This window comes from Poecile atricapillus, chromosome 9, assembly GCF_030490865.1.
Source record: "Poecile atricapillus isolate bPoeAtr1 chromosome 9, bPoeAtr1.hap1, whole genome shotgun sequence".
In the NCBI taxonomy this organism is placed as follows: domain Eukaryota; kingdom Metazoa; phylum Chordata; class Aves; order Passeriformes; family Paridae; genus Poecile; species Poecile atricapillus.
The window spans coordinates 8,343,681-8,367,973 of NC_081257.1; the positions used below are offsets into that span (position 1 = coordinate 8,343,681).

General features: G+C 44.1%; 1 protein-coding gene across 2 annotated transcripts in view; it reads left to right on the forward strand.

The window, feature by feature from the left end:
• The window catches only part of CACNA2D2 (calcium voltage-gated channel auxiliary subunit alpha2delta 2), a 222,941-nt gene that overhangs the window by 22,531 nt on the left and 176,117 nt on the right, over nucleotides 1-24,293 (forward strand). The gene's annotated exons all lie outside the window — the stretch shown is intronic.

Sequence of the window (24,293 nt, forward strand, 5' to 3'; positions counted from 1 at the left end):
AAGGTAGTTTAATTTGTGTTTTAAATTTAAATTTGTATTGACAAAGCAGGAAATGTTGAAAGGATAATTTTTCTAGCCATGGGGAGCTCCTTGTTTTTAAATATACATTGCAAGTAAAACTGTAATTGTTGTTCGGCTACTGTTTCCAAGTGCCAGAAAACAAAATTCAGTTACGGATGCTGGCATCTGCCTCCTGCTCCCTGATGCACCAGGATGCAGCGGCTGCAGAAGCCAGACCTGCTCTTCTCCTGGCAGCAGTGCTCTGGGTTGGGTTAGGGCAGTTACAGAACAGCTTCATCGAGGTTTATTAGGTTTGGGATCAAACAGCCTTTGACACCTTACCTGTTTCCCTTTCCCCATAAAACCCTGTTTCCCCTTGCCCACACTCTTGTACTGACTAGCTGATTTGAAATTGAGCAATTTGGAATAACTGTTACCGTGTTAATCTAAAGAAAATAGGCTTCTCTAGAGTGATAAATATGTTACCCCAGAAAAAAAGCATGGGTGTATTTGTGTTTTCTGGTGACAGTGACATGTTCTTCTCAGATGCCAATACTTTATGGGGACTCCTACTGTCTGTCTTGCACTAGTAGCTATCTTAGCTTAAATAGAACTGCTGAGATTTTATACTGTTGGTTGTAACCCATTGTCTAAACACAGAGGTCATACAATTTTCTTTTAAATGCATTTTGAAATGGGTTTACCTGAGGGCTTGCAAAACTCTTCATCCATTCATTTGTGTTCATATTTGAGCTCTAGAATGGTGTATCTGGGCTTTGTGTGCATTCATTTCAACTGAACTTGTGTATTGATATAAACTTCATGTGCAGCATGAAAAGCATATACACCCACTTGGGTTTCACCAGGTATTTCTGAATGTAGCCATGCATTTGTGCAATGCAGTTTTGCATGTTGGCAGGGTCTTAGAGCTGGGGACCTTTTCCAGGCAATGCAATGGTGCAGCAGCCAGCATTCTCTTCAGTAGAGCATAGTCATAAAAAACAAAAGGATTGCTACTACATTTTTGTACATGTCCTCTCTTACAATTTATTCTTATTAGCTTTGATTTTACTCCTTTGCATGTTAAATAGGTATATCATGTAATTTTTTTAATGCCATAATTAAAGAGAAATTACACCTCCAATTTGCCAGCACTTGACTCCTATTGGCCAGTCAGTCAATTACAGGTAAGAGAGCTTCCCACTTTTCCTGTTTAATTCTTCTGGCAGAACATAATGCAGTACTTCAATGGATTAATACTGGATAAACTGACTACAGAGGGATTGAAGGGTTTTTTTTTGAAATCTGTTTGGGAATTTTCTTGTAAAGGGAGGAAGCTAATTATTGTATCTAGTAAATGCATAAACCAGCTGAAGCCAAGAAATGAGCTACTGAAAATTCCACTGTGCAGCTGTTTGAACACCAGAAAGGACTGGTGGAGGCTGTCTGCCGATCTCTAGGGGAGAACTTGGGATGTGGAGTTCAGGTTTGATTCGTAGATGCAATATCAAGTGGATGATTCTTAAGAACCACATCGCTTGCTAGTGCACACTAGCACAGCTTCACTGATGGAAAATGGCATGGAGTGCTTCACCCCAAAGAACTCAGAGCTGTACCTGCAGGGAGTCCTTAGCCACCCGTTGCACACAGGTTCATCAGGGTTACAGTATGGGAGCTGTCTAATGTCATAAAGTGGCACTGTAACCTACTTGGAGACATGATTTAAAAAGTGAAATAAAAAAAACCCTCTACATTCTGTTGCAACCACACTCAAAATTTAGAAGGTGAGCAGGCACAGAGGGAAGGAAGAGCCCCTGAGGAGCTGTGGGAGCTGAAACATGGTATAGCTAGAAGCTAATTCCACCCACTGGGATTTCACAGGAAGGCTCATTATTAAGCAAGAGTAGACCCATGCAGGGTAGGAAGGATAAAGAAAAATGAGGCAAGTAGAGCCTATTTTTTGCTAAAAGCTGCTGATGTTCTTTGGGCTTGCCATGTTGGCCTGGGACATGTCTGCAGAGGGGACTTCTGGTTCATTGTGCATAGTGATATTAGAAAAGTGCTCCAGTGAGGGGGAAAAGTGCTCCAGTGTCACCAAAGACAGAACTAGTTCTTCTGAATTGGTGGGGTCTGTTGTGAGGTGGTGGGTTTCAGTGCCAGCTCTCATGGGACTATGAAGCCGTAAGCACTGGAGGTGGGTCCATGCCAGAAATGGATCTTACCTTCCCAGGCCTGACTACCAAAGTGACAGACCAAATAATAATAATAAAAATCCTCCTCTGAGATTTGCCAGGTTTACTTACAAATATTTTTTTCTTGGGTTGCTATGAAAGGATGAAGATGTTTTCTTTGGTTATTGCCTGAAATCATAACTGTTATGGCATATGAGGCATGAAATTTATTGTCAGAAATATGGTGTCCAGGAACATAATATTGCATAAAAGAATATTTTATCTTCTTGGAATGCTGCCCACCCCAGAAACATTTTTGTTTTAACTCTTCAGTCATTTCCTTGAGTTGGGCTAATAAATGTTCAATGCCCCTGCTTCCCTCCTGTCCTGCCAGGTGGACAGGCAATCCTCTGGGGAGATTTTCCACACTTGTACCATGCAGATGCTCCTTTGCACAAGAAGACCATTTTTCTGGAGCAATTACAGGAGGGTGAGAAGCTCTGATATGTTAAAAGGAGTCATGCCAAGGGCTCTTCTTTTAGCTGTGAGGTACCACCTTGCTTCTCTCCTGATGTCCAGACATTGAAAACACTGAAGTGCAAACATCCCCATTAGACAGACAGACTGGCTGTGGTGGGGTACCCATATGATTGAACACTGTGGGTTTGGGGTTGTATGGAGGACTATGGCCTTGCTGACATGACCTGGTGAAGTCAGTGTTCAGCTGCTGTGGTGCAGCATCCTGTTGGCTGGCTGGTTCCTCCAGGCATGCCTTAAAACAAATCCCAGCACTTGGATAAGGGTATGTTGCTTTGCCTTCCTGTCCTCGCCTCCCTCGCAGCTCACCAGAGATAATTGAGAGCACAAATCATTGCTAATTTAGCTCTGACTGGCACAACGATATGTGGGACCTGATAATGCTGGCTGAATAGATTGACATTCTTGAAATAATTATTTCTAGAACAAGGAATATTATACTAAAAATACAATTCTCTGATTTCCGTTGGGTTTTTTTCTGTTAGCGACTTCTTTGTGGCTACAGTGGACTCTTCACTTTGCAGAACAAAAAACCATTTTGTTTTGACATTTCTTGCTACATCGCACTACATTTCTCTTTCTTCTAGTGTTTTAGCACAAGTAAAAGTTATTGATTTTAGTCAAAAATGAATTAATATTTTGTGTTTCCAGCCTAGATGCTGCAATCCTGCTCCAGGGTAGACTGTACTCAAGAAACTTCCCGTGCTGGTGCAGCCCTGTCCCAGCCTCCCAGTGTCCTGCAGTGCTGGCACTGGTGGCAGGACCGATGACAGCAGAGCTGTGTGTGCTGCTGGGTTTTGTGCCTCACTGAGCAGCTCCCCTGGATGTTGTGTTAAAACTCCTTTTCTGGATAGCTGGGCTGAGGCTCAAATCTGCCCTGGCTTGTTACCTAAATTGTGTTTGATCCTGTGTCTCCTGAGGTGAACAGCGAGCTGGTCAGAACATCCCCCCCTCCAGTACCTGCTGTCCCTGGCTGCCTCCAATGGCCTTGTTTCCTTGCTGGCACTTACTGAGGAAGCCAAAGCCTTTCAAATGAGAGGGGGAAGAGCTGAGAACTGTAAATGCCGAGCCCCCTTTCCTGCTCTGTTGTCCTTTCACTCTTTCCTCTGGTTGTCTTTCCTGAGGACTGTTTGCACATCAGGATAAAACTCTCTCCTGGAGGTGCCGTGCCCTGCCACAGACAGGCAGGGGCAGGCTGGGCCTCTCCTCTCCATCCTGTCAAGCTGCTTTTGTACCCTCTTCCCTTTCCTCTGGGCAGCCAAGGGAAGTCAAGAGAGTCTGGGTCTGCCTTGCTGGTGTATAACTGAGAGATAAGGGTTCTGTGGGCCTTGCTGGTGAGAAACCACTCAGTCTGTAAAGGAGAGATGGCCCCAAACCCTAGCCCAGTGAGAGATGTGGGGAGCAGCCTGCTGGCTGAGCTGGGCAGGCAGGGAGCCTCTGCCTGGGCTGTGCTTGGTCCTCAACGTGTGTGACTGCACAGAAAGGAGCATGGGCCCAGGGGAAAGGGACACTCCTGCTGTGCCCTTTGGGATGCAGCCCCCCAAGGAGTTTGCTAATTGTGGCACAGCAGAAGTGGCTCAGCCTCGTCCTTGTAATCAATATCTGGTTTTATTTCAGTGGATTTTCATGTCTGTCTTCTATTCTTGCTTGTTATCTTGTACTTTGTTTTGCTAGTTTGGCATCTCTGCCTAGCAGAAGTGCTGCTGTTCATTCCTCTTGGTTTTTCTGACAGGGAAGGACCCTGCTGGCCAGGGCTTGGGGCAGAGTGACCAGGACGTGTGCAGATGTCTCCACCTTTGTCTGCCTCAGCCTGCCTGTCCCTTCTGCTCAGTGCTGCTTCTCTTATATATCCCCTCTTGTTTTCAAAGCACAGCCATGATTTAGTTGAGGCAGCTGCAGTGAGAGCTGTGATTGAGCCGTGCACAAACAAGAACTTGAATTAAAAAAAACTAGTATACTAGCAGAGTTTTGCCTTGGGTCTGAAGAGCTGAAGTGGCATCTGCCTTGTGTAGTGCTGCAGTCACTAGCACTCCTCCTGTGATGGGGTCTCTGCAGTACTGAGTGTTTCACGTGGCTCCGTGAGTGCATCCCTTACAAAACTGCTGGTACAGAGCTGGAGCCTCTTTAATGCCAACACCAGGAGGTGAGACATGCTCTTATCAAAGGAGCTGTCAAGGTTTTCTCTTCAACTTTTTTGATCTTGGGTAACTACTGGAATAATAATAAGTTAGCCTAAATCTCCCAAGTAACTGTGGTATTACATGGTGTTTAATTTGTTCCTTTGTTTTCTTTGGGTATAGAAGCACTCAGCTGGTCATTCAGTAGGGCTGGAGAATCTGAGGAGTGTTAATGGAATTTTAAATGAAGGAGGCGAGAGAATCAGAGTCCCCCTGCACAAGACAGTGTCTGAGAAGCCTGTCTGCTTCCAAAGGGCTCTGTCACATGCACTGGGCATTCACAGAAACACAGTGATGTGGTCCTTATTCCCAACAGGGCAGAGTTGAGAATAAGATCTTAATCTTCTGATATTCAATCCAGTATTATCTTCAAAACACCACAGCAGAATTCATCTGACCTTTTCCTTCTGAGGTGTCAGCCCCAGTCCCCAGGATGGGAGACAAGTGATGCCCAGTGGCTGCACTGTGCTCAACAGGGTTGAGAGCAGTTTGAACCCAAAGCTTGGGCAACACACAAAGCCAGCTTCTTATGCTACAGCAGCACTGAATGCCTGCCCTCTTCCAGATGCTGCCAGGGAGAAAGGGCCTTACTGAGTTTTCCAACTCAGATGGGGTAGTGCCCCATCTGGGGACTGCCCAGGAGTATGGGCTCTGTCCCCCAGTGAGAGGATGCCTAGCTCCAAGCCCTTGGTTCCCGAGCTCATGCATAATCTGTCTGATCCTTGCTTTCCTTTCCTCTTTTCCCTCCCCCTCTCCTACCAGCGTGCACACAGCCTGCTTCCGCACACCATCGCTGTGCCCTCCCCTGCTCCTCATGTTTGATAAGAGGAAGTGTGCGATGCCAGATAAACACATTCCTGTTCCAAACTGCTTGGGTTTATTTTAATCTGCCTGGGCCGTTCAGCAGCCTCAGCACTCTGTTCAGCACTGAGTGCAAAGCCAACACTATATTACCAAGGAGGAGCATTTAAATGTCCTTAGGCTTGCAGCAGCTTGGTTGGGAAAGAGGGATCCTCTGGCACCCCTTGCTTGGGCCAGTGTGTGCCATCATTAGCCCCCTTACACCCATCATCTCACTTCTCACTCTTTCTCTCTACTAGAACCATATTGCATCCGTACTGCGAGATGTCAGGGAAACATATGCTCCAGCTTTTAGTACATTTGCATAATTAGAGTAATGTGTATGAATAATTTATAGCTGTATGTGGCTGCTCGGTGTGTGACGTTAGCACCCCTCACTAAATCCTTTCCAGTGGGTGGTGCAGATCCTGCACCAGAGCCATTGTGCCGATGCAGTGTGCAGCCTGTTGGCAGATGCAAGGGCCCTGCTTTGAGACATAAGGGTGTGCATATATCTGTGTATTTGGTTGTGTCTGTGTGTATGTATATGTATTTGGTGCAGAAAGATGGACTTTTACAGCTCTAGAGGAAGAGCAGACTGGAAGTCTCAGAGGCTAAAATGCCTTAGACTTTTAGGCTCAATACTTGTTCTGTTTATGCAGAAGCTGCAAATGAAAATGTTCTGCAACATTTGAAAGCTGAGGCAGTGATTTTTCCAGCAGGACTCAGGTGTGACTAGTATGTGTGCCAGGATTATATTGTTGGGTTTTTTTTTTTAATTACTTTTTCAGATCATAAAACTTAGCAGCTTGCAGGGGAGAGGAATAAACATGCCTGCACTGTGTCACAGAGCCTGATCTCAGTCAGTTGGTCAATAAATAGTAGCAAAGAATTGCCTGGACACTGTCTCTCTATTTACCAGCTCTTTAATGTGCAAGTTCTCATGCTGGAAAGCCCAGAGTGACAGGTAGGTGTTCTAAAGGAGTGATCTGAGTGGCTGAATCCTGGTATTTATGTTCCAGTTAATTTTAGCTTAAACTATATTTGGTCCTTTTCAAATGTTTGAGAGCCTTGGCTGGAAAGCGCTGTGTAAACTGGAATGAAGTGCAGGCATGCACAGTTACTGACTCATTAGTATTATCCACTGGGAAACTGAGGCAGGTGGTTAAGCTGAGCAGGTCTGCAGAACCAAGGTGTGGTGCAGCCTGGACTCTTCTCCACCGTGGGTACAGCCAGCAGATCCATAGAGGAGAGTGTGTTGGAAAGGTAACAGGCAGAGTAATAGTCCTTAAAGCCCTTGCTCAGAATTTTTCCACTTTACAGAATTACTTTGTAAAGACAATACACTTGCAGCCAGTTGGTGAGTTTGCACAGTCAGGGGGGATTGCTGTTGAGTTTTATGGAGTACTTTCTGATTTATATTGCTGTCAGTGACAAGTTAAATGAGCCCAGCATTCAGCAGTGATGTTCAGGTGTGTGCATCTCCTGAGTGCACTGCTTTGCATTTCGCGTCCAAAAATGTAGCTGATGTACCCAGCCAGTCAACAACCATGTTTGTAAAATCCTCATGAATATTCAGTGAAGCTCTCTGAATTGATGCTGTTGCCATTACACAGCCATATGAATCCATGGGAAGGATGAGACCTTGGCTGATGTTTCTGGAAGCCTCCCTCATCCAGGTTGTCCTGCCCTTGACTGAAGGAACCTGTGTGGTCCCCACATGCATTCCAGCTGAAGTTGTTAACTTCAGGCTGTGTTTAAAATAAAGCAAGGCAAAATCCATACCAACTCTGCCAGAATGCAGCATGAATAATTAGGTGGAGATCATTACAGTTTCCTGTCTTAAAAACATACATAGATTATTCTTTAATGGAAAGTTAATTGTTTTATTATTCTCTCCAGATGGTTCTTTTTCTTTACATTCACATGGGAATTGATATAGCCTGGAATTCAGTCTCCTGTGAGCAGAGCTGATAACCAAAAATGCAACTCTATCACTGATCAAAATACAAAACATAGAAAATATGTATCTTTTTCATTATAGTTTCAGATTTTTCCCATTCTATGTTTTTAAATATTATTTATGGGCTTCAAGTGCCCCTTCAACTTGAAGGGCATGCTGCAGGCTGGGGAGTTTGCATTTCTCTTCCTGATCGGTTTGTCAAGCAAGCACTAGGTATTGGGCACTACTGGATCCTGGCATTTTTGTGGATGATCCATCACTTCCATTCATCACTGGACTGCAGAAGAGTAAAATATGTATTTATATTAAAAGGTTTAAGGACGGAAACTGTTGTTAGGTACTTGAGGTTATTGTGTGGAGGAAGCAGTAGGAAGTGTCACATCTCCTTTGTTTGGTATGTAGAAATGCAGGAGAGCTTGGGAAGTTGGGGAGGCCAGGGAGGAGGTGACTTCTCAAGGGCACAGTTGTGCTTGTTATGTTCCAGTGTGGCTCCAGCCTGGTAAATGGCACTTTGCATGTTAAGTGAGCATGTTTATCGTGCCTCATTACAGCAGATCACCTCTGACATCTGAAGTGAATAACTTGAATGGGCCCCTTATTTCAAACACCCACCCATGCCAACCTATTGGCCTGCAATGATGCTGCCAGTTTTATAGGTACTTATTTCCTTTTAATTATTTAGAGTTAAGATATTATTGTAAGGGAGGAAGAGAGAGTGGAGTCTGTTATTAGATCAGTTTTGCCTTCCCCATAAGCAGATCAACTGTACTTCAGTACTGGAGAGCTTTGCTTAAAGACTGAGAATCTGTGCTCTTGTTAAAGCTGTAGTTTGCTGTTGCTTTATTGAAAGAGATGGCTCTGCTTTTGGAGGAACTGCCTCTTGGGAGACTCCAGATCTTGGTAACCATCAGGGATCTGTAGCTTTCCAACAATTGCATCCTTTGCATCGTACTTTGACAATGCTGCATACAATGAGCTTGAAAAGCTCCACACTCTATGTCTTAGGGATAAACCAGGTTCTCATGATTTGGGAGGTTGTATCCAGAGCAGAGGGAAGGAAGGTGAACAGACTCAGGAAGAAATGCAGCAGGAAGGTGATGCTAAGGGTTATGGATTCTCCTTCCTCTTCTGTTGCTCTTGGCCTGATCAATGCCAACTGATATATGTGGGGCATACCCTCTTTATTTTGATATATTTTGAAGGATTTCTGTTTCATTATTTTAGATTTATATATGGGCTTGCTCGCTGTGATTCAGTTATTCACTGGACTTGAGATTTTATTGACTTTTCTCCCTTTTCTAACTGACCTTTCACACCTGGAAGCATCCAAGACAGATTTAGTATGTGTTTGTTCAGCACCTACTGTAACCAATAGTGTCATGCTTTTTGGACACTGACCATAGTATAAATATTAAATAGTAGGTAAGAGCACTGAGAAAAATCCTGCCTGAATGAAACATGAGATTTACTGATGCGAAGAGACGCTGTGAATGAGAGGCATGGCTATTTCTATCAGGGCAGTTTCCTAAATGCCTGGCTGATGTGGCTTGGACTGGTGGCAGGATCTAAATGTCTGCATGTGTCAGGAGCCACTCCAGGGATTGTTTAAGCAGTAGCATTAGTTATCATCTGTTGGATGCCCAAGCAAAGCCTTTGCTTGTAGCTAGGAGGCAGGGAGCAGATTTTCAATTCCCTGCTGTGACTGTAAGGCCAGGTAAATAGAGAGGAAGGAGACAGCAGGGGGTTTATGTGACTTGAGGAGCAAAGAAGATTGTAATGGTAAATGTTGGATTACTTTTAAAAACAAGTAGGTCATTGAAGATACCGTGGTTGGTGAACAGAAAAAGAAAAAAAGGCGGATTTATTCCTTGTTCTTCTAAGATTTGTTACACTATAAAGCTCACGTCACCGCTCAGCATGCTGTCATTTTTAATTTTGGAAGTTCTTTGTTTCTGTCAGTGGTCCAGCAAGGATGACACTAGACCAGATTAGGGGCCTGGGATCTTCAAAGGAGCCTTGGTTCCCAGTTTCCTTGGGCATTATGAGTAGGCTGGGCCTTACTATAGTGCTTGCTAGGAACATCAGCTGTTGTTCTGTTTCCAGCTCTAGCAGGATTTGCATGTGACTCCACGGTCAAGCCAAATTGTTTAAAATTCAACTTATCTTTTGTCTTCTGCCTCTTTTACAGAGTGCTGGCACGCAAGAAAAAACATCCGTCCCCATCCCTGCCTTTTGTAGAAAGCAACAGATGGTTACCTAACATTCAGTGATAATAATTTGCTGTGAGGTATATTCATGGAATATTCATAGCATTGCTACTGGGTACGTCCAATTCTGAGTAGAAACGGTACCTCCAATATGTTCTGAAGTGCCCAGTGACTTGATGTTCACTGAAAAAGAATTCCCAGCATGGTAATACGGTGCCTACCTCTAGTGCATTTCATGGCTGATTATTAAAATTACTTGCAAACGAGTTTACTTTCGCATCTCAGTACTGGAAAGAAGTAAAACATCCAAGTTTGACTCTGTAAATAGTAAATTGAGGTTTGGATGAGGAAAACCCTTATTCTCCACAGCAAGTCTGATGGAGAGCTGGGGAGGGATCCTCTGAATCCTGACTCCAGGGCACATCTACCAAATGTCTTCCTTAATAACAACTGTTCAGTTTGTCTCTTCTGGCTCATTACTACATCTATTAGCACTGAGCAGTGAATCCTAGGAAATGCAAGTGAGAGAGAGAAACTTTCAGCTTTGAATTCTCCCTTAGGAAACTTATTTCTGGCAAGTTTCACAAGTGGCAGCTTCTTGTTTATATTTGTAGGGCCTACAACACATGGCATTTTCTCCTTGGCAATGCCCTCAGCTCCCTCCCATGACTGAAGTGATAAGCCATTGTTCTCTCCTTGCCTCTGCTGTTGGTGTGAGTTTTTAGGGCTGTGCTCCTGATGCAGAGCCCGAGCAGCAGTTGATTGCCAGCTTTCCCTCCTCCTTAGATGTGTGCTAGCTCTCGAACGACATTTTGAGGTGCCTGAAGCATTCTGTGGAAGAAAATTAATTGGTTTTGACAAACCACAGCAGTCCCTTGGGTGCCTGGGAGTGCAACATTTATTGAAACCAGGCAGGAAATCAAAACACTCTGGTGTTCACTCACCTCCAGTGCAGCTGTATTAAAAAAATAAAAAGTAAAAAATTCTTAACCTTCCTCTGGATTTTTCACACTGACATTTGGATTGTCCACTGACTTTCTAATAAAACCTGCTTTTTCTTTTAGAAGAGAGTTTAGTGGTCATGAAAGATGCCAGAATGACAGCCCAGGGAGTAGATGGTCTCTGTTTACCCACAGAGCAAGTGCAGCATCAGGGCAAACGTACTTGCCATTGTACTTCCACCTTGACCTGCAGCATCCCAAAGGAGGGTAGGGAATTGCAGGTTTTTGGCAGTTCTAGACTTGACCTCTCTGCTTACACAGCTTAATAAGGAATCAGGCTTCTCCTGCTATTGCAGTGCAGTATTAAGGAATAATTTTTCATCACAGCTGTGACAACCTCAGACTAAAAGCACTCTGCCAGCAGAAACCATCTCCTAGCCCCATTCTTCCAGGAGCCTAGCCTGTCTTCCTAGCTTATTGGCTACAATCTGATTCATTTCTAAAACATATGCTGATACCCAGTGCAAGGTAAAGAAGATCCCTTTATACATGACACCTGTGTTATGTGGGTGCCCTTCACTCAGCCACTGGCTTGAGGTCGCTGCTCTGCTCTGTGCAGAGCTGCTGATGGGAGTCATTAAGTTGCCATCAAGTTTGAATTAGTGTTGATTCACCTCTAAAAAATAACCAGCAGTGTTCTTCACACAGCTCTGGAGGCAGGGCTCGGAAATGAGGGGAGTAATTTTTAAACAAAAGCTGGTTACTGCCCAGGTGCAGTCACAAAATAGGGTTGGGGGTAGTTTTACAGGGGGTGTCCACTTGCCAGCCTATAAAGTGGCATGTGATTTCTGGACTGTGCCCTGCTTGATGAGGTGATCTTTTTACAGGTCTTTTGGTGTCAGTGGGCATCCCCAGGAGTGGTGTCAGCAGAGGAAAGCCATATACTTTCAGCCTATAGGATCAGATTTATCACATATCCTAGCCTCACAGACTGGAAAGAGTACTGGAGCCACTGGGAAGGATTCACAGGCAAATGATGCAACAGGAGTTACTCAGCTCCTGCAGGACATTATTGCAATAGATTTCTGGGGGTTTAGCAGGTTTTTGTTTAGCTGTCCATCAGCACGAGACTCATGTGGGTATGGTGCAGGTGCACACTCTGAATGCAGCAAACAATATGGGGTGTGTTAGGCAGAAGGTCCTGATGTCCTTGCATGTCCTCCAAAGCTGCAAGTGCCAGACAGAGGTGGGACACCAGCTTTGTCAGCGTGGTTACAAACTCTGCAAGCAGACCGAAGCTCCTGCCGATGTCTGGAGTGACGGAGACAGGGAAATGATGGACAAAGGAAGCGTTTGCTTCTGAAGAGTTGCTGTGGTTTGGCTCCTCTCAGTTCCTGCTGGCAGAGGCGGAGCAGGGGTGTGTGCAGGCTGTGGAGGGACAGATGGGGAGCCAGCCCTAGGAGATCCTTGAGAAGAACAGGTAATGTGACTGCGGCAGAGAGGGGAGGGGTGGCAATGGCTGCTGGCTCTGCGTCACCGAGACGGTGACAACTCTTTAAGCAATTAATTAGCACAGCTGAGAGCCAGAGCTCGGTGCTAAAGGTGAACTGCAGTTGTACCAGCAGAGATGCACAAAGGCTTTAGTGTCTGGCCTGAGACCTTGCTGGGAGCTTCTCTTGGTGGTTGTTACTGCAGTACTTCTACAGGCTATTCATGATTTTGTAGAATAGCTGCAAAAACATTGTCTTAAAAGTTCAGCAATGTGGGAGGCCAAGGAGGGGTCATCAGCAATCCTAAAAGAAGCTTTGGCAGGTCTGGATACTGCAGGAGAATTACTGCGTAGGTTTCTTCTTCACCTTCTTTCTCCTCTAATGATTCTGCTTTCTGGCATAACAATTACCTATTTTGGTTATCAATGTCTATGGGAAACTGGCTCTAGCTAAAATGGTAAATTAACTGCTTTGAAGCTTATGTCCCAGATGTCAGTAGTGATAGATTCTGTCGAGTGGTTTCTAGCTAGAAAAGACTTTGAGCGGTGTCATTTTTCATGGGAAAACTTCCCATATGCTTCTCCAAGAGGCTTTTCTGGGCAATTAAGTGACATGCTGTATGCAGAGATAACATGAATTCAGAGAGCTTTTGCACTTCATCTTCTTTGACACACCACACATGGGATGTCAGTGGTCACCAGAGGTTTAGCCCTTGGTCTCAGATACTTCTGCAGTAGCAGGCTTTTCCCCTGCTGTCACCCATAACCAACAGGACTCCTGTGCTGTTTGTTATATGAATGGTTGACACACCGTGAAGCTGGGACGTGGGAAGATCTGTGGCAGAGGAAATGCCATCCTACATTCATCCACTGAATGGCATAGTGGGCACCAAGACCTTTCAGCTCCTGAGCCAGTGGGATGTCTGGTGACAGAGAGACAACACTCTGGACGAGGAGTAGGTGTAATGGGAGTGAAGATTTTCATGCAACTGAATGGCAACTTCTTTTTCTCTCTTACTATAACTGACTAATAAAGTTATTCTCACAAGGAGCACCTGTCTTTGTAGGGGAAATCAAAGTGTGCTGCTGTTCACACACTGGGCAACATGACAATGAGTCTGAATTCAGCAAAAATCACAATTTTTAGATGTATGCAGAGTGTTTCATGGCCCTTGGCAAAGGAGAGGGTGTGGATTGTGATTTGGGGGCTTTCCCCCCCCATTGATGACCCTCTGGTGGCACTGGTTGTTTCAGTCCTGATATGGCTCCATTTCCCCCCGGGAGTCAAGGCCCCTGAGAGTTTCCTTGCTTGACTCCTCTGTGCCAGCAGTCCTGATGTTCCTGCTGCTTTGCATTACAGCCATGTGTCAAGAAATCCCAGCTCCTGAGGTCAAGTGCTAAGCATTTGCTTCTTTATCAGATATTTACTTAGGAGGATTTCATTATACTGAATCTACTAGCTTTGAATAAATTCACATGCAGTAAATTTATTCTTGCTCTTTCTGAAGGGACTTATATGCTAGAGAAAACTTTGAAGACAACCATTTATACCAAAAGCAATTACTTTTGTGGTAATTTTGTATGTATTTTACCGCAGATACTGTATTTCTGTTTGACTACGAGCTTTCTCCCAAGTGGCACTGCTGTGCTGGAAGTACAGAAAGTCAGATGCTTGAATTTTGGGTGCCCCAACATTTTCACATTGTTAACATTGAAAGTATTTGTCTCTGCACTTATTTGAACAAACTCTACTTGTCTGAATAAAACTACAGGTTGATCTTATCAAAATCCTCTTGTCGTTGCTCCATGTGAAGTGAGGAGGTGGGGTTGTTTTGTTTTCTTAGTGTTGGTTGATTTTGGTGGGGTTTTTTTACAACACCACTGTGTCAGCTTCTGGTTATTGGATTTCTTCAGCCAAGTGGTAGAGTTGGCCTTCCATGACACTGCAGAGGGCATCTCCAAACCCTCCTCACTCAGCTCATAAGTATCCAGGAATCATACTCTGCCATATGGCTAAGTTGAAGTATTGGCAAAAGCAATTTACTATATTATTTGGAATCCTGTAAAAAAATCCTTCTGCGAATAACTTTCAAATGTGTGATGGGGAAAAGCTGAATTCTTCACCTCAGCAGCTGGTTTGCTCCATGCAAACCATAATGTCATCTACACAGGAACTCTTTCTGGTGCCTCAGTTGCAGCCCTCTGCACCCAGGATCTCCTGCAATCACTTCACCAAGTCCAAAACAAATCAGGAGGAAAAGCCCAAGTAAGAATTTAGGCAGTTAGACCTGATAATCCATTAAGTTCTCTCTCCACTGGTTTGCTTTACATGTTCTGTTTCAGCAGCAGGTAAGCTGGTAAGTCTTGGTGGTCCTTGTGATAAGAAAAAGCCATTCTTTGGTGCTGGAGTTTGGTTTGCCAAAACTGTTGATTGTATGGATATCAGTGAGGATAACAGCTGTCCATCCTACATCTAAATGTGGCCTTAACGTTCAGAGGGCAAACATGCACAACTCCTTTGGAAAATGGACAAGGAAAAACTGCAGGAATGTGTACTAAAGAGAAGCATGTTCATATTAAAATCTAAAAGAGTAGGTTTATTTTTTTCTTCATCATAAGTTTATCATTAACAAGATTAATTTCATTTAGAAGTGGCTCATTAACTAGTTTAGAAAAGGAAAACCAAACCAAAATTTTTAAAGAAGTGTAGGTCCCTGATAAATTGCAAATTCTGTATTCCATGCTGGATTATTGTTTTATGGAAACCAGTTATACTGTATGTATCTACATATTTCACCAGAAAGCAAGAACTGTTTTCCAGGGGAAATTAATATACAGAAAAAAATTAATAATAAGCTATTGCTATTACAGTATATAATACTTGTGTTCAAGCCTGAATTTGAGATGAACAAAAAATGTGTCATCTGAACACCTCTCAACATACCAGTCTAAACTTTGTGGCTTGCTCTAAGCTTTGCAATAGACTGATGACGGAAATCACTTAAACCTTCCTATTATTGCTGTAATGAAGTAGACAGAAACCTTTATCTGAGCATTTCTATGGCATGAAAATGTTGTGGAATTTTCTGGGCTGTTCATTATCCAGCAAAGTCACTCACATCTGGAGGAATCACATCCCACTTGACTTTCCACCTTTTTTTCTTGCATGGCATTTGGTTTAGGATTTAATAACAAATAAAAAAAAATTCTGCATCAATAAGTCTGTGAAGTTCCTGTTAGTCCAGACAGGGCACAAACTCAGCGGGTTTGCTGGCAAAAGGAAGGAGAGACTTCTGTGATTCAGGTAGAAAGTAGTTGCTCAGGACATCTGTGGTTGGGTCCTGTTTCTGTCTTAGCCTGCTCTAGGAGCCTGGGGCAGAATTTCTGTATCTTCCTGGTGTAGCAATCTATCACTGGATTTCCCTCCCACTGTGAGGATTTCTGAATTCACATTCATTGGATGTTAGTAACACCCGCCACAGAAAAATCTAAGGAAAAACTGCACATTGTTGGTTATTTTTAAGAGGAAACCAAAAGAAAAATAAGCCCACTGAGAGTGTTTTGTAATTCATGTTTTGAAATCGGCACTTAATAGGTAGGAATTAGCATGAACTGAAAGCAAAGAAAAACTTTGGGCACAACAGGGCTTTGCAGTACTTTTTGAGAATTTGGGGAAAAGTACATTTTGGCAGATTTCTAGTTGCAGCTTCTCATGTTCTATTATAGAGCTCTTCATGGGGATCCAGCAAACCCTGGAGAAATCACACGTGTGAACCCACTTAAATCTTCCCCCTGCCAAGCTTCTAAATGGGGGTCTAAGACTCAAGCTGCTTCTAGTTGTTGTGGCCTGCCTCAGTTTAAGTTATTTTTCTCATGAAAGACTGAGCAAAAGTGAAATTGGTGCTGTAATAAAAGGTGTCCCTATTTTATAAGGACCTTAACGGCAGCTGCTGAGGACAAACATTAGCCTAAGAAGGTCTCCAGGGGTTGGCTTTGATGGAGGTAATCTTTCTTGTAATACCATTCCTAATGTGGATCTCTGTTAGCTATATGTAGTAATTTCTTCCTCTGTATTTGTTCTGGTATATCTCTAGGGCTGCTTGTATGTGCTGTAGAATATTTACCGTATTGCTTTCTTTCCATCTACTGTGGTGTGGTCTTGTAATATGTATCTGTTGCAGATCTGTTCTCTTCTAAACATGTGCTGTACTTCTTAGTTTCCCCCTTACTCCTTGTAGCAGGTTTGTCTTTTCCTCAAATGTCCTTCTCTGAGCACTGCACCTCTGAGCTGAGGGTACATCCAACTGCAGTTGCAGTTCCTGCTCATGGAAGGGGTCCTCCAAGAAAAATAGGGAGAGACTGTTTGCAAGAGCATGGAGTGATAGGACATGAATGGCTTCCAACTGAGAGTAGGTTTATATTAGATATTAAAATATCTTCCTTGTGAGGATGGTGAGGCCCTGGCACAGGTTGCCCAGAGAAGCTGTGGCTGCTCCATCCCTGGAAGTGTTGCAGGCCAGGTGGGATTGTGCTCTGAGAAACCTGGTGTAGTGGAAAGTGTTACTGCCCATAGCAAGGAGGTTGAAAGGGGCTGATCTTTAAAGTCCCTTCCAACCAAACCACTCTGTGATTCTGTTTGCAGCACTGGGAACAGGAGTGAGAGGGTCAGAACAGCAATGGTTGCCTCAGTATCTTCTGATTCTCACTGGTGGCTCCTGTTCAGATATGTCCAACAGATATGCAGGGGTTCAGCTGGGGTAGCTACAGTCTCAAGCCTGTTGCATTTGGTTCTGGCCTATTTTCCCAGCCAGTGAATCTCTCCTGTTTGCCATTCATATCTCCAGTCCTGACATCAGCTGTTAACAAGTGGCATCTTGATGCTTTGTGTTGTCTTGAGGTGGTTTAGGCATGTTCTTACTCCTCTTTCTTTGCATCACTTTTGCTCTATAGATGATACCATAATAGAATAACACTTCATGGAGAAGTCTGTTGGATTTTGTTTTGACAATTACTGCTTGATTGCATTTGTCATTGTTCTTTCCTGTTTTTTTCTTTTTTCCATGCTTTGGATTTTTTGGTCATCCAAAAAATCAAGGCATCCTAAACCATGACGGAACAAATGTTCTTTAGGAGTAATATAAGAACTCTTGTTCAAATCTTCCCATGCTTCTGCACCCCAGAACTCATCATCTTCCCTATGCCCCTTTGCAGCATCTGTGCAGATGATTTCTTCTGTTTGTCATTTACAGCTGGCCTGCCTGGCTGGCCATTTGTCTAGAAAATCTAGATAGCTTTTAGACTGGTCACAAGAATTCCACACCACTGACTTAACTGAGCTGTGGGGAACTCTCATAATCTCTGACCTTTTGTATGCTCCAGCTCAACAGAGGGGTGCAGCATTTCAGGCTGGGCTTGTGTCACATCCATGGTGTGCAAGGAAATCATTCTTGCATCTCTGCTGCTGTCTCTTCTGAAGAGCAGCTCACAGCTGCAATTTCTGCAGTCAGAAGGACTCGGCAAGTGGTGGATTGACAGGATTGTCCAAACTGTCCCAGAGAGGGCCCTGGAGATCACCGGGTGTCAGCCAGAGCTGGACCTCTGTGGCTTTCCTGGGAGGCCTGGGGCTGCATCATCCATCTGCTGTCCCCAGGAAGGGAAGGGATCCAGCTGACCAAACTCAATCACTTTGTCAATGAGGATAAATAAGGATCATAATCCAATTGTTATGGCAATTGCAATGCAGCAAACCCAAGGCAACTTTCCAAAGCTTCTATATTAATACCTCACTCATTTAAAGCAGAAGGAGGCAGACCAGCTTTTGCCAATCTTTCCCATGTCCCAGGCAAATCACATTGCCAGCTCAAACTTCTTGATGGGTGTCAGCAGGACCATCTCTTTTACTGTGTCTATTGGTATGCTCTGCCTCTACTTCCAGGGACTCAAGGCTGATGGTGACTTATGAAAATAATAAATGTATAATAAATAATAAAAGCCTTTTTGACACTATAGTTCCCATTAACTTCACCTGCTCAGTACAAAGTTTGTACAACAGGTGGTGATCCCCTGTACCAAAACTATGGGAAATCAGAAGAATTTAATTTAAAATCAAAGCCCACAGTCTTTTTAATGTGAAAATATAGCATAGCACTGTACTTAGGGCTATGGGTGGAGGAATCTTCTGAAAGTCTATAAGCAAATCTGAAGAAGATTGATTACTAATTATCAAGTCCTTTCAGGAATTTGTCTTTGTTTTTTTATGTTTCAAATTACGATAGCAGGATAATGAAGACAAATTTTCCATAGCTGTAACTAAAATCTTGGTACAGGTTGCACTTGAGGCAGCTGGGTCATCCTTTGGTTAAATTATTAAATATTCCTGCATCTCATTATTCGGGTACAACCATGTGAAGTCAGCAGCACATCACCTGAAAGGTGGGGGCTAATGTGACCTTAGAACTCGTGTGCAGGTGACGTGTGTGTGATCCACTGATCCCTGGCTGACGGGAGTTCTTGATCCCTGTCCTTCTATCCCGTGTATCAGTCCATTGCTGATGGATGCCCTGTGCAGGGACACCCCACAGCCCAGGGATTCCCAGCAGAGCTGCTGTGCCCCCCTGTGCCAATGGTCAGGGCTGCCTGGGCAGCTCTGGGGACACAAAAGGGTCAAGCCCAGAGGACTGATGTCCCCCTGGTCCCCTCCTACAGACAGACCTGTGTTCCTGTGCTCACTGCCAAGTCATATAATCAATTAGAAATGAAAGGCCAGATTCATGAGTTCACTTCAGCTGCTCTAGTGGTACAAACCAGCTGCAAATTCAGCTTTTATGCTGTTGCTACTTTCCCCAGCTTTTATGTGTTAGCAGCTTTGCTTTTAAAAGCAGTTTTTAAATGACTTGAGATTGATGCTTAACTTCAAAGTGCTAACAAATATTGCATTGCAAATTTCTCCTTGGGCAACTCCATTACTTTTTTTTTTTTTGTTTTTAATAATTTTGAAAACAAAGGATATTCTTCAGGGGAAAGCTGTGCTAAGGTGAATGCTTCTGAGTGTGCACATCAGTGCAGTGCGTACAGAGTACTGCAGTGCCAATGACTGCATCTAAACCAAGGATTTGCACAATTAAGAACACCTATTACGATGTATAATTCTGTTAGGCTAAGGATCTCTTAGGTAAAACCGAAAGAAATCTCAATTCAAAAAGTAGAACCATTTCTCTGCTCTTGTCAGAATTCATTGAATCCTGTGAGAGTTTGATATTTTTAAGATTTTAAAAATTAATTGTGGTTATTTTATTGTAACTTCATACTGAAAGTACCTCTTCTCACTTATTTTAATAGTTTTAAGCAAAAATACAACAATCACTATTAAGGTTTAAGAACTCTAGTTAAGCAGCGCATTTCAAAACATAATATATTTTAAAATACAGTCCCACATTATGTAACTACCATACAGTTTAATTTTGGATGGTTTCACTGTGCATTTCAGGTTGCAGATATTGCTAGCTTTGCAGTCCAGTCTACTGTTAAAACATCGAATTTCCCGATTCCATCATGCGTGTTCTTTCACAGTTGCTTTTAAATATTTCATTCAAAATTACTGATATGCCTGCTCTGCTTTATAATGCTTTTTAGGGGACTAATGACAACTCCTTGGGATTTGTAGGGGTTTTCTCATGTTTAAATTGGTAATTACTCTTCTCACTTAGCTCTGTCTTAAGATATATTAATTATAACTGAAATCTTCTGGTGTGAAAAATTGCCCCAGCTTTATATCTGGTTTAGCAGGTCATTAAACAATTGGCTTTTCTCTAAAAGCATCCTAACCACGGTTTTCCAAAGTTTAGAAGTGACCATTTCTATATGTCTGCATAAGACAAGTATTAAACCATCTGACAAGTTAAATCAAAAATCAGACAGAGAGGGGACAAGGGAGGAGAGATTATATAATCCTCTTTACTTGAGCAAGTTGAAATCTCACTGTTTTCCCCAAATAAGCAATACGCTCTGTCAGCACAACAGTAAAGCATGCGTGTGCATATTCATCCCAACCTATATAGCCAAACATTTGTGGAGTTAATCAGGGCTGGGGGAAAACACATCTGCATCTACACAAATGGGCTTCCAAGAAATGAAGCAAGGAGAGACCAGGTAATCACAGCAACTCCCCTTGCTCAGTGCAGCAGGTCGGCCGATGAGCTTCCCCGGGGTGGATGAAGGAAGGGAATTAGGCTATTAATTAGTAAATTCAGTGGCCTTTGTGCACCGTGTGACTGTGCCTGCCCAGGGCAGCGGTGTGTGCCTGCAGGGGCAGGGGACGTGTTGCAGGCAGTGTTGTGTTGATGATGGCTCCTTTGCTCTCGGGGAAGATTAACCTATTTTTAGACCAAACTGTTGGTGTGAGGCCAGGAGAAGCCTTCTATCTTTTAGATTTATGGAGGTTGCCAGGCAGATCTTAAACACTTTCTCTAAGCTGCATTTATTTGTATTTTGGCTTCATTTTAGAGGCCAAGTCCCCCGTATCTCTTTGGATAGGACCCTTGATATTGAAACAGGTCTGGAGTCTGTCAAGTAATCCAATTCATTCAACATTTGGAATTACGGTGCAAAAAAAAGTAATTTATTTTTCTAATTATTCTCTGTCTGCACAACCATGCATTGCTGAAGTGTCACTATTTAAAATATTTATCTCTCTCCGCTGCGTGATCTGCTCGAAGGCCATGGAGGGGTGATGAAATAAAAGCACTCTTTCCCAACACAGGCACATTACTTTGACTTGTCTTGGGCTGTTTTGACGTCTCCCTGTAAATACATTTATTTTTCATTAGGATGTTTCTGGGTTTGTGGCATCCAGGAAAGCCAAAGCCATTACGCTGTTCATCTGTTAGAGACAAAATGAAGATAAACAAGTGTAATGAACTCCCGCTGAAGCCATTTCTCTGTTGTCTTTCCCTCGCTGCAAATGCGTGTGTGTGCTTTAGGAACAGCCTCCTCGTGCCGGCTGGATGGGGGCAGCTGCTCTCAGTGCTTCCATTCTTCATCTGGGAGGAGGATTCAGCTGGGGAGAAGGGTTCAAGCTCCGAGTGTGCTGTACTCCTCAGGTTTTGATGTTGTGTCTGGAGAGCTCAGGCCTGGGGCATCACCTGCAGCGTCTCTTGGGAAGCTGTGGGGTTTAATTTGTGATGTTGCCCTCACATTAATTTCCTCCAGCCCTCTCCAGTGTGTTACAAGGATAAATACACTGGAGGTGGAAATGTGAGGACAGAATGTCTGTGAGGTCCAAGCAGGTACTGCTGTGGTTGTTGGTGGGGATTGGAGGATCACGTAGGGGATGACACTTCAGCACTGCATCTAGCTCTAGGGTCCCCAGCACAGGAATGACATCAATCTGTTGGAGCAAGTTCAAGTTCATTAGAGGGATGGCACACCTCTCCTATGGGGAAAGGCTGAGAGAATTGGGACTGTTCAACTTCCAGAAGGGCAGGCTTCTGTGTGACCTAATTATGGCCTTCCAGTACCTGATGGGAGCCTGCAAGAAAGATGGAGAGGGATTGTTTACAAGGGCATGGAGTGACAGGAGAAGGGGGAATGGCTTCACACAGAAAGAGAGTAGGTTTAGATTGGATGTTAGAAAAAGATTATTGTGAGGCACTGGTACAGGCTGCCCGGAGAAGTTGTGGATGCCCCGTCCCTGGAAGTGGTCAAGGGCAGGTGGGATGGGGCTCTGAGAAACCTGACCTAGTGGAAGGTGTCCCTGCCCACAGCATAGGGGTTGAAATGAGATGATCTTTAAGGTCCCTTCCAAGCCAAACCATTCAGTGATTCTATGCCATGTTCACTGCAGGGATTTTTATTGCAGGCTGGATAGCCTCATCCCAGCTGTGGACTCAATAAAACTATTGGAGAGCCTGTGGCATAGTAGCAAATAACCAGTACGATTGGAGGTTGGTGGATAGGGAGTTAAAGGCAGCCAGAGACAGGAATATTGTTTGGAGATCAGGGAAAGCTTGGAAAGGACAGAAAGTAAGCTGCAAAGAGGCATGAAGATGAGAATAAAAATGAAAGCGAATATTGAGCTTTCTAGGGTGGCACATATGCTCTTTCTTCATCCTAGTCTTTCAATTATTTCCTATTTATTTGAGCCCTCCCTCATGCGCCCATCCCCACCCTTCCAAACTGACTTGCTCATTGAGTCTGAGTGAGTTTATGCTGAAATTTAAAATACCTCCTTTTTCTCCATCTCTAAACTGCTAATCTCTCAGGCTGAGGAATCCTGGGACAAAGAGGAGTCCGCAGAGTGGAACTCTGTAAAATTAGCTTTTGCAGCATTAGTGTTTGCACAGTTACAGGCTGAAGCCCTGCACTTCCCCTGCTTGGCAGCCTGCCTCCTTTCCCTGGGGAGGCCATCACAGAGAGAGCTGCCTTCCTCCTTCTCTTCCTCCTTCTCTTCCTCCTCTTCCTCCTCCTCCTCCTCCTCCTCCCTTGCCACCATCCCTCCACTGCAAGAAGAGCAGAGGGGAGAATTGGCATTCATTTGGACAAGGGTTTAACTTGCATTATTATCTTGGTCTTGTCTCCTGTTATTGAGATGTGTTCTCAAATACAGCATAAAATTGAAATTCTAGCACTGGTGTCACACTGTGGGGATGATTAGCTGGGAAAAGAGGGCACATGGGGGGGATATTTTTTGGGTGAAACCAAGCTGAGACTTGGCACATGCCATGCATGGCTTCCTTGTGCTGCAAGCCCTCTGATTTTGGCAAGCAATTTAATTTGGAGCATCCATATGCAGGGTAGGGATGGCTTTGGAGCAAAAGGAAGGTGCAGAGGTTCCAGGCTGGTGTTGTGCTGTGATCCCCCTGCAGGGAGAGACCTGTCTGTGCCTTTGGGCGATAAGCAGGCGATGAGTGGCTTTGAGTGAGTGGCTTTGAGCCAGGTGGCTGCAGTCACCCAGGGCCCTCTGAGCAGAACAATAGGTGACGCCCTGAAATCTAATGTTGAGCTCCTTTGGACAATTTCTTGTGCTCTCTTATGTCCAATTTTGGTGTAGGAACAAGGTGCTTCTTTTGAGCACCTAGCTCCAGTTATCACTCCTTGCAACTCACTCTCTGCAAATCACCTATTCAAACACCATCCCTAATGCCTGTGCTTCTTTATTCCTCACTGCTTCTGCTGTTGTTTATTAACTTGCTCTGCATGGCATCTGGGGAATTTGTTCATTGGAAAAGCAAAAGGCAGTTGCGTTTCTGCCTAGCACATGTACCAAGGTACTCTCAGCCTGCCGGGCCTTGAGCAGGATCCAGCGCTAACGCTGCAAACCCTCCCCGCTTCCTCTCCCAGCCCCGCTCAGCTGATTGCCTTCTATTTTTCCTTGTGGTGTTGTTATTAATAATCATATACCAATCTCCTCTGACAATCACAATCATTTCCTGGGAGAGAGCGAATCCAAGTCAACCACATCCAGCTACCCAGCGAAATGATGCTGTGTCTACCAGCCTGATGAATGCCGCTCCTGTCTGTGCCCTTTCTGTGCGTGGAGCACTTGATGATGCTGGAGGCTGCACTAGAGATTTTAAGCTGTCTGTTTCTCAAGGAAACTGGCTGCAGGGAGGAGACATGGCTGCCGAGGATTAAAGGGGATTGTGATTTTTGGGGAAGTAACATTATATCTGGCTGTTCCCCTAGGTGCATCTGCCTGCAAGGGTCAGGTGCAACAGGACTGTCCAGGGGTCTGGTGTCCTCAGCCCAGTTCTGCATGGATAAAATCTCTACCTTTACTGCATGGTTATAGCTGGCTTTGCAAATGCTTTTTGGTAATAGATTGAGCCAAGTACCTTGTGCTTCCTCCTGTATCTGTGCCCCCAGTTTCCATCCTCCTGTGAGACAAAGCCCAGGGAGTTCTTGCTAAGAGGTTTCTTGCTGGAAAGGATTCCCAGTGGCAAAATGGGGGTGAAAGCTTTTTCCCAGAGCT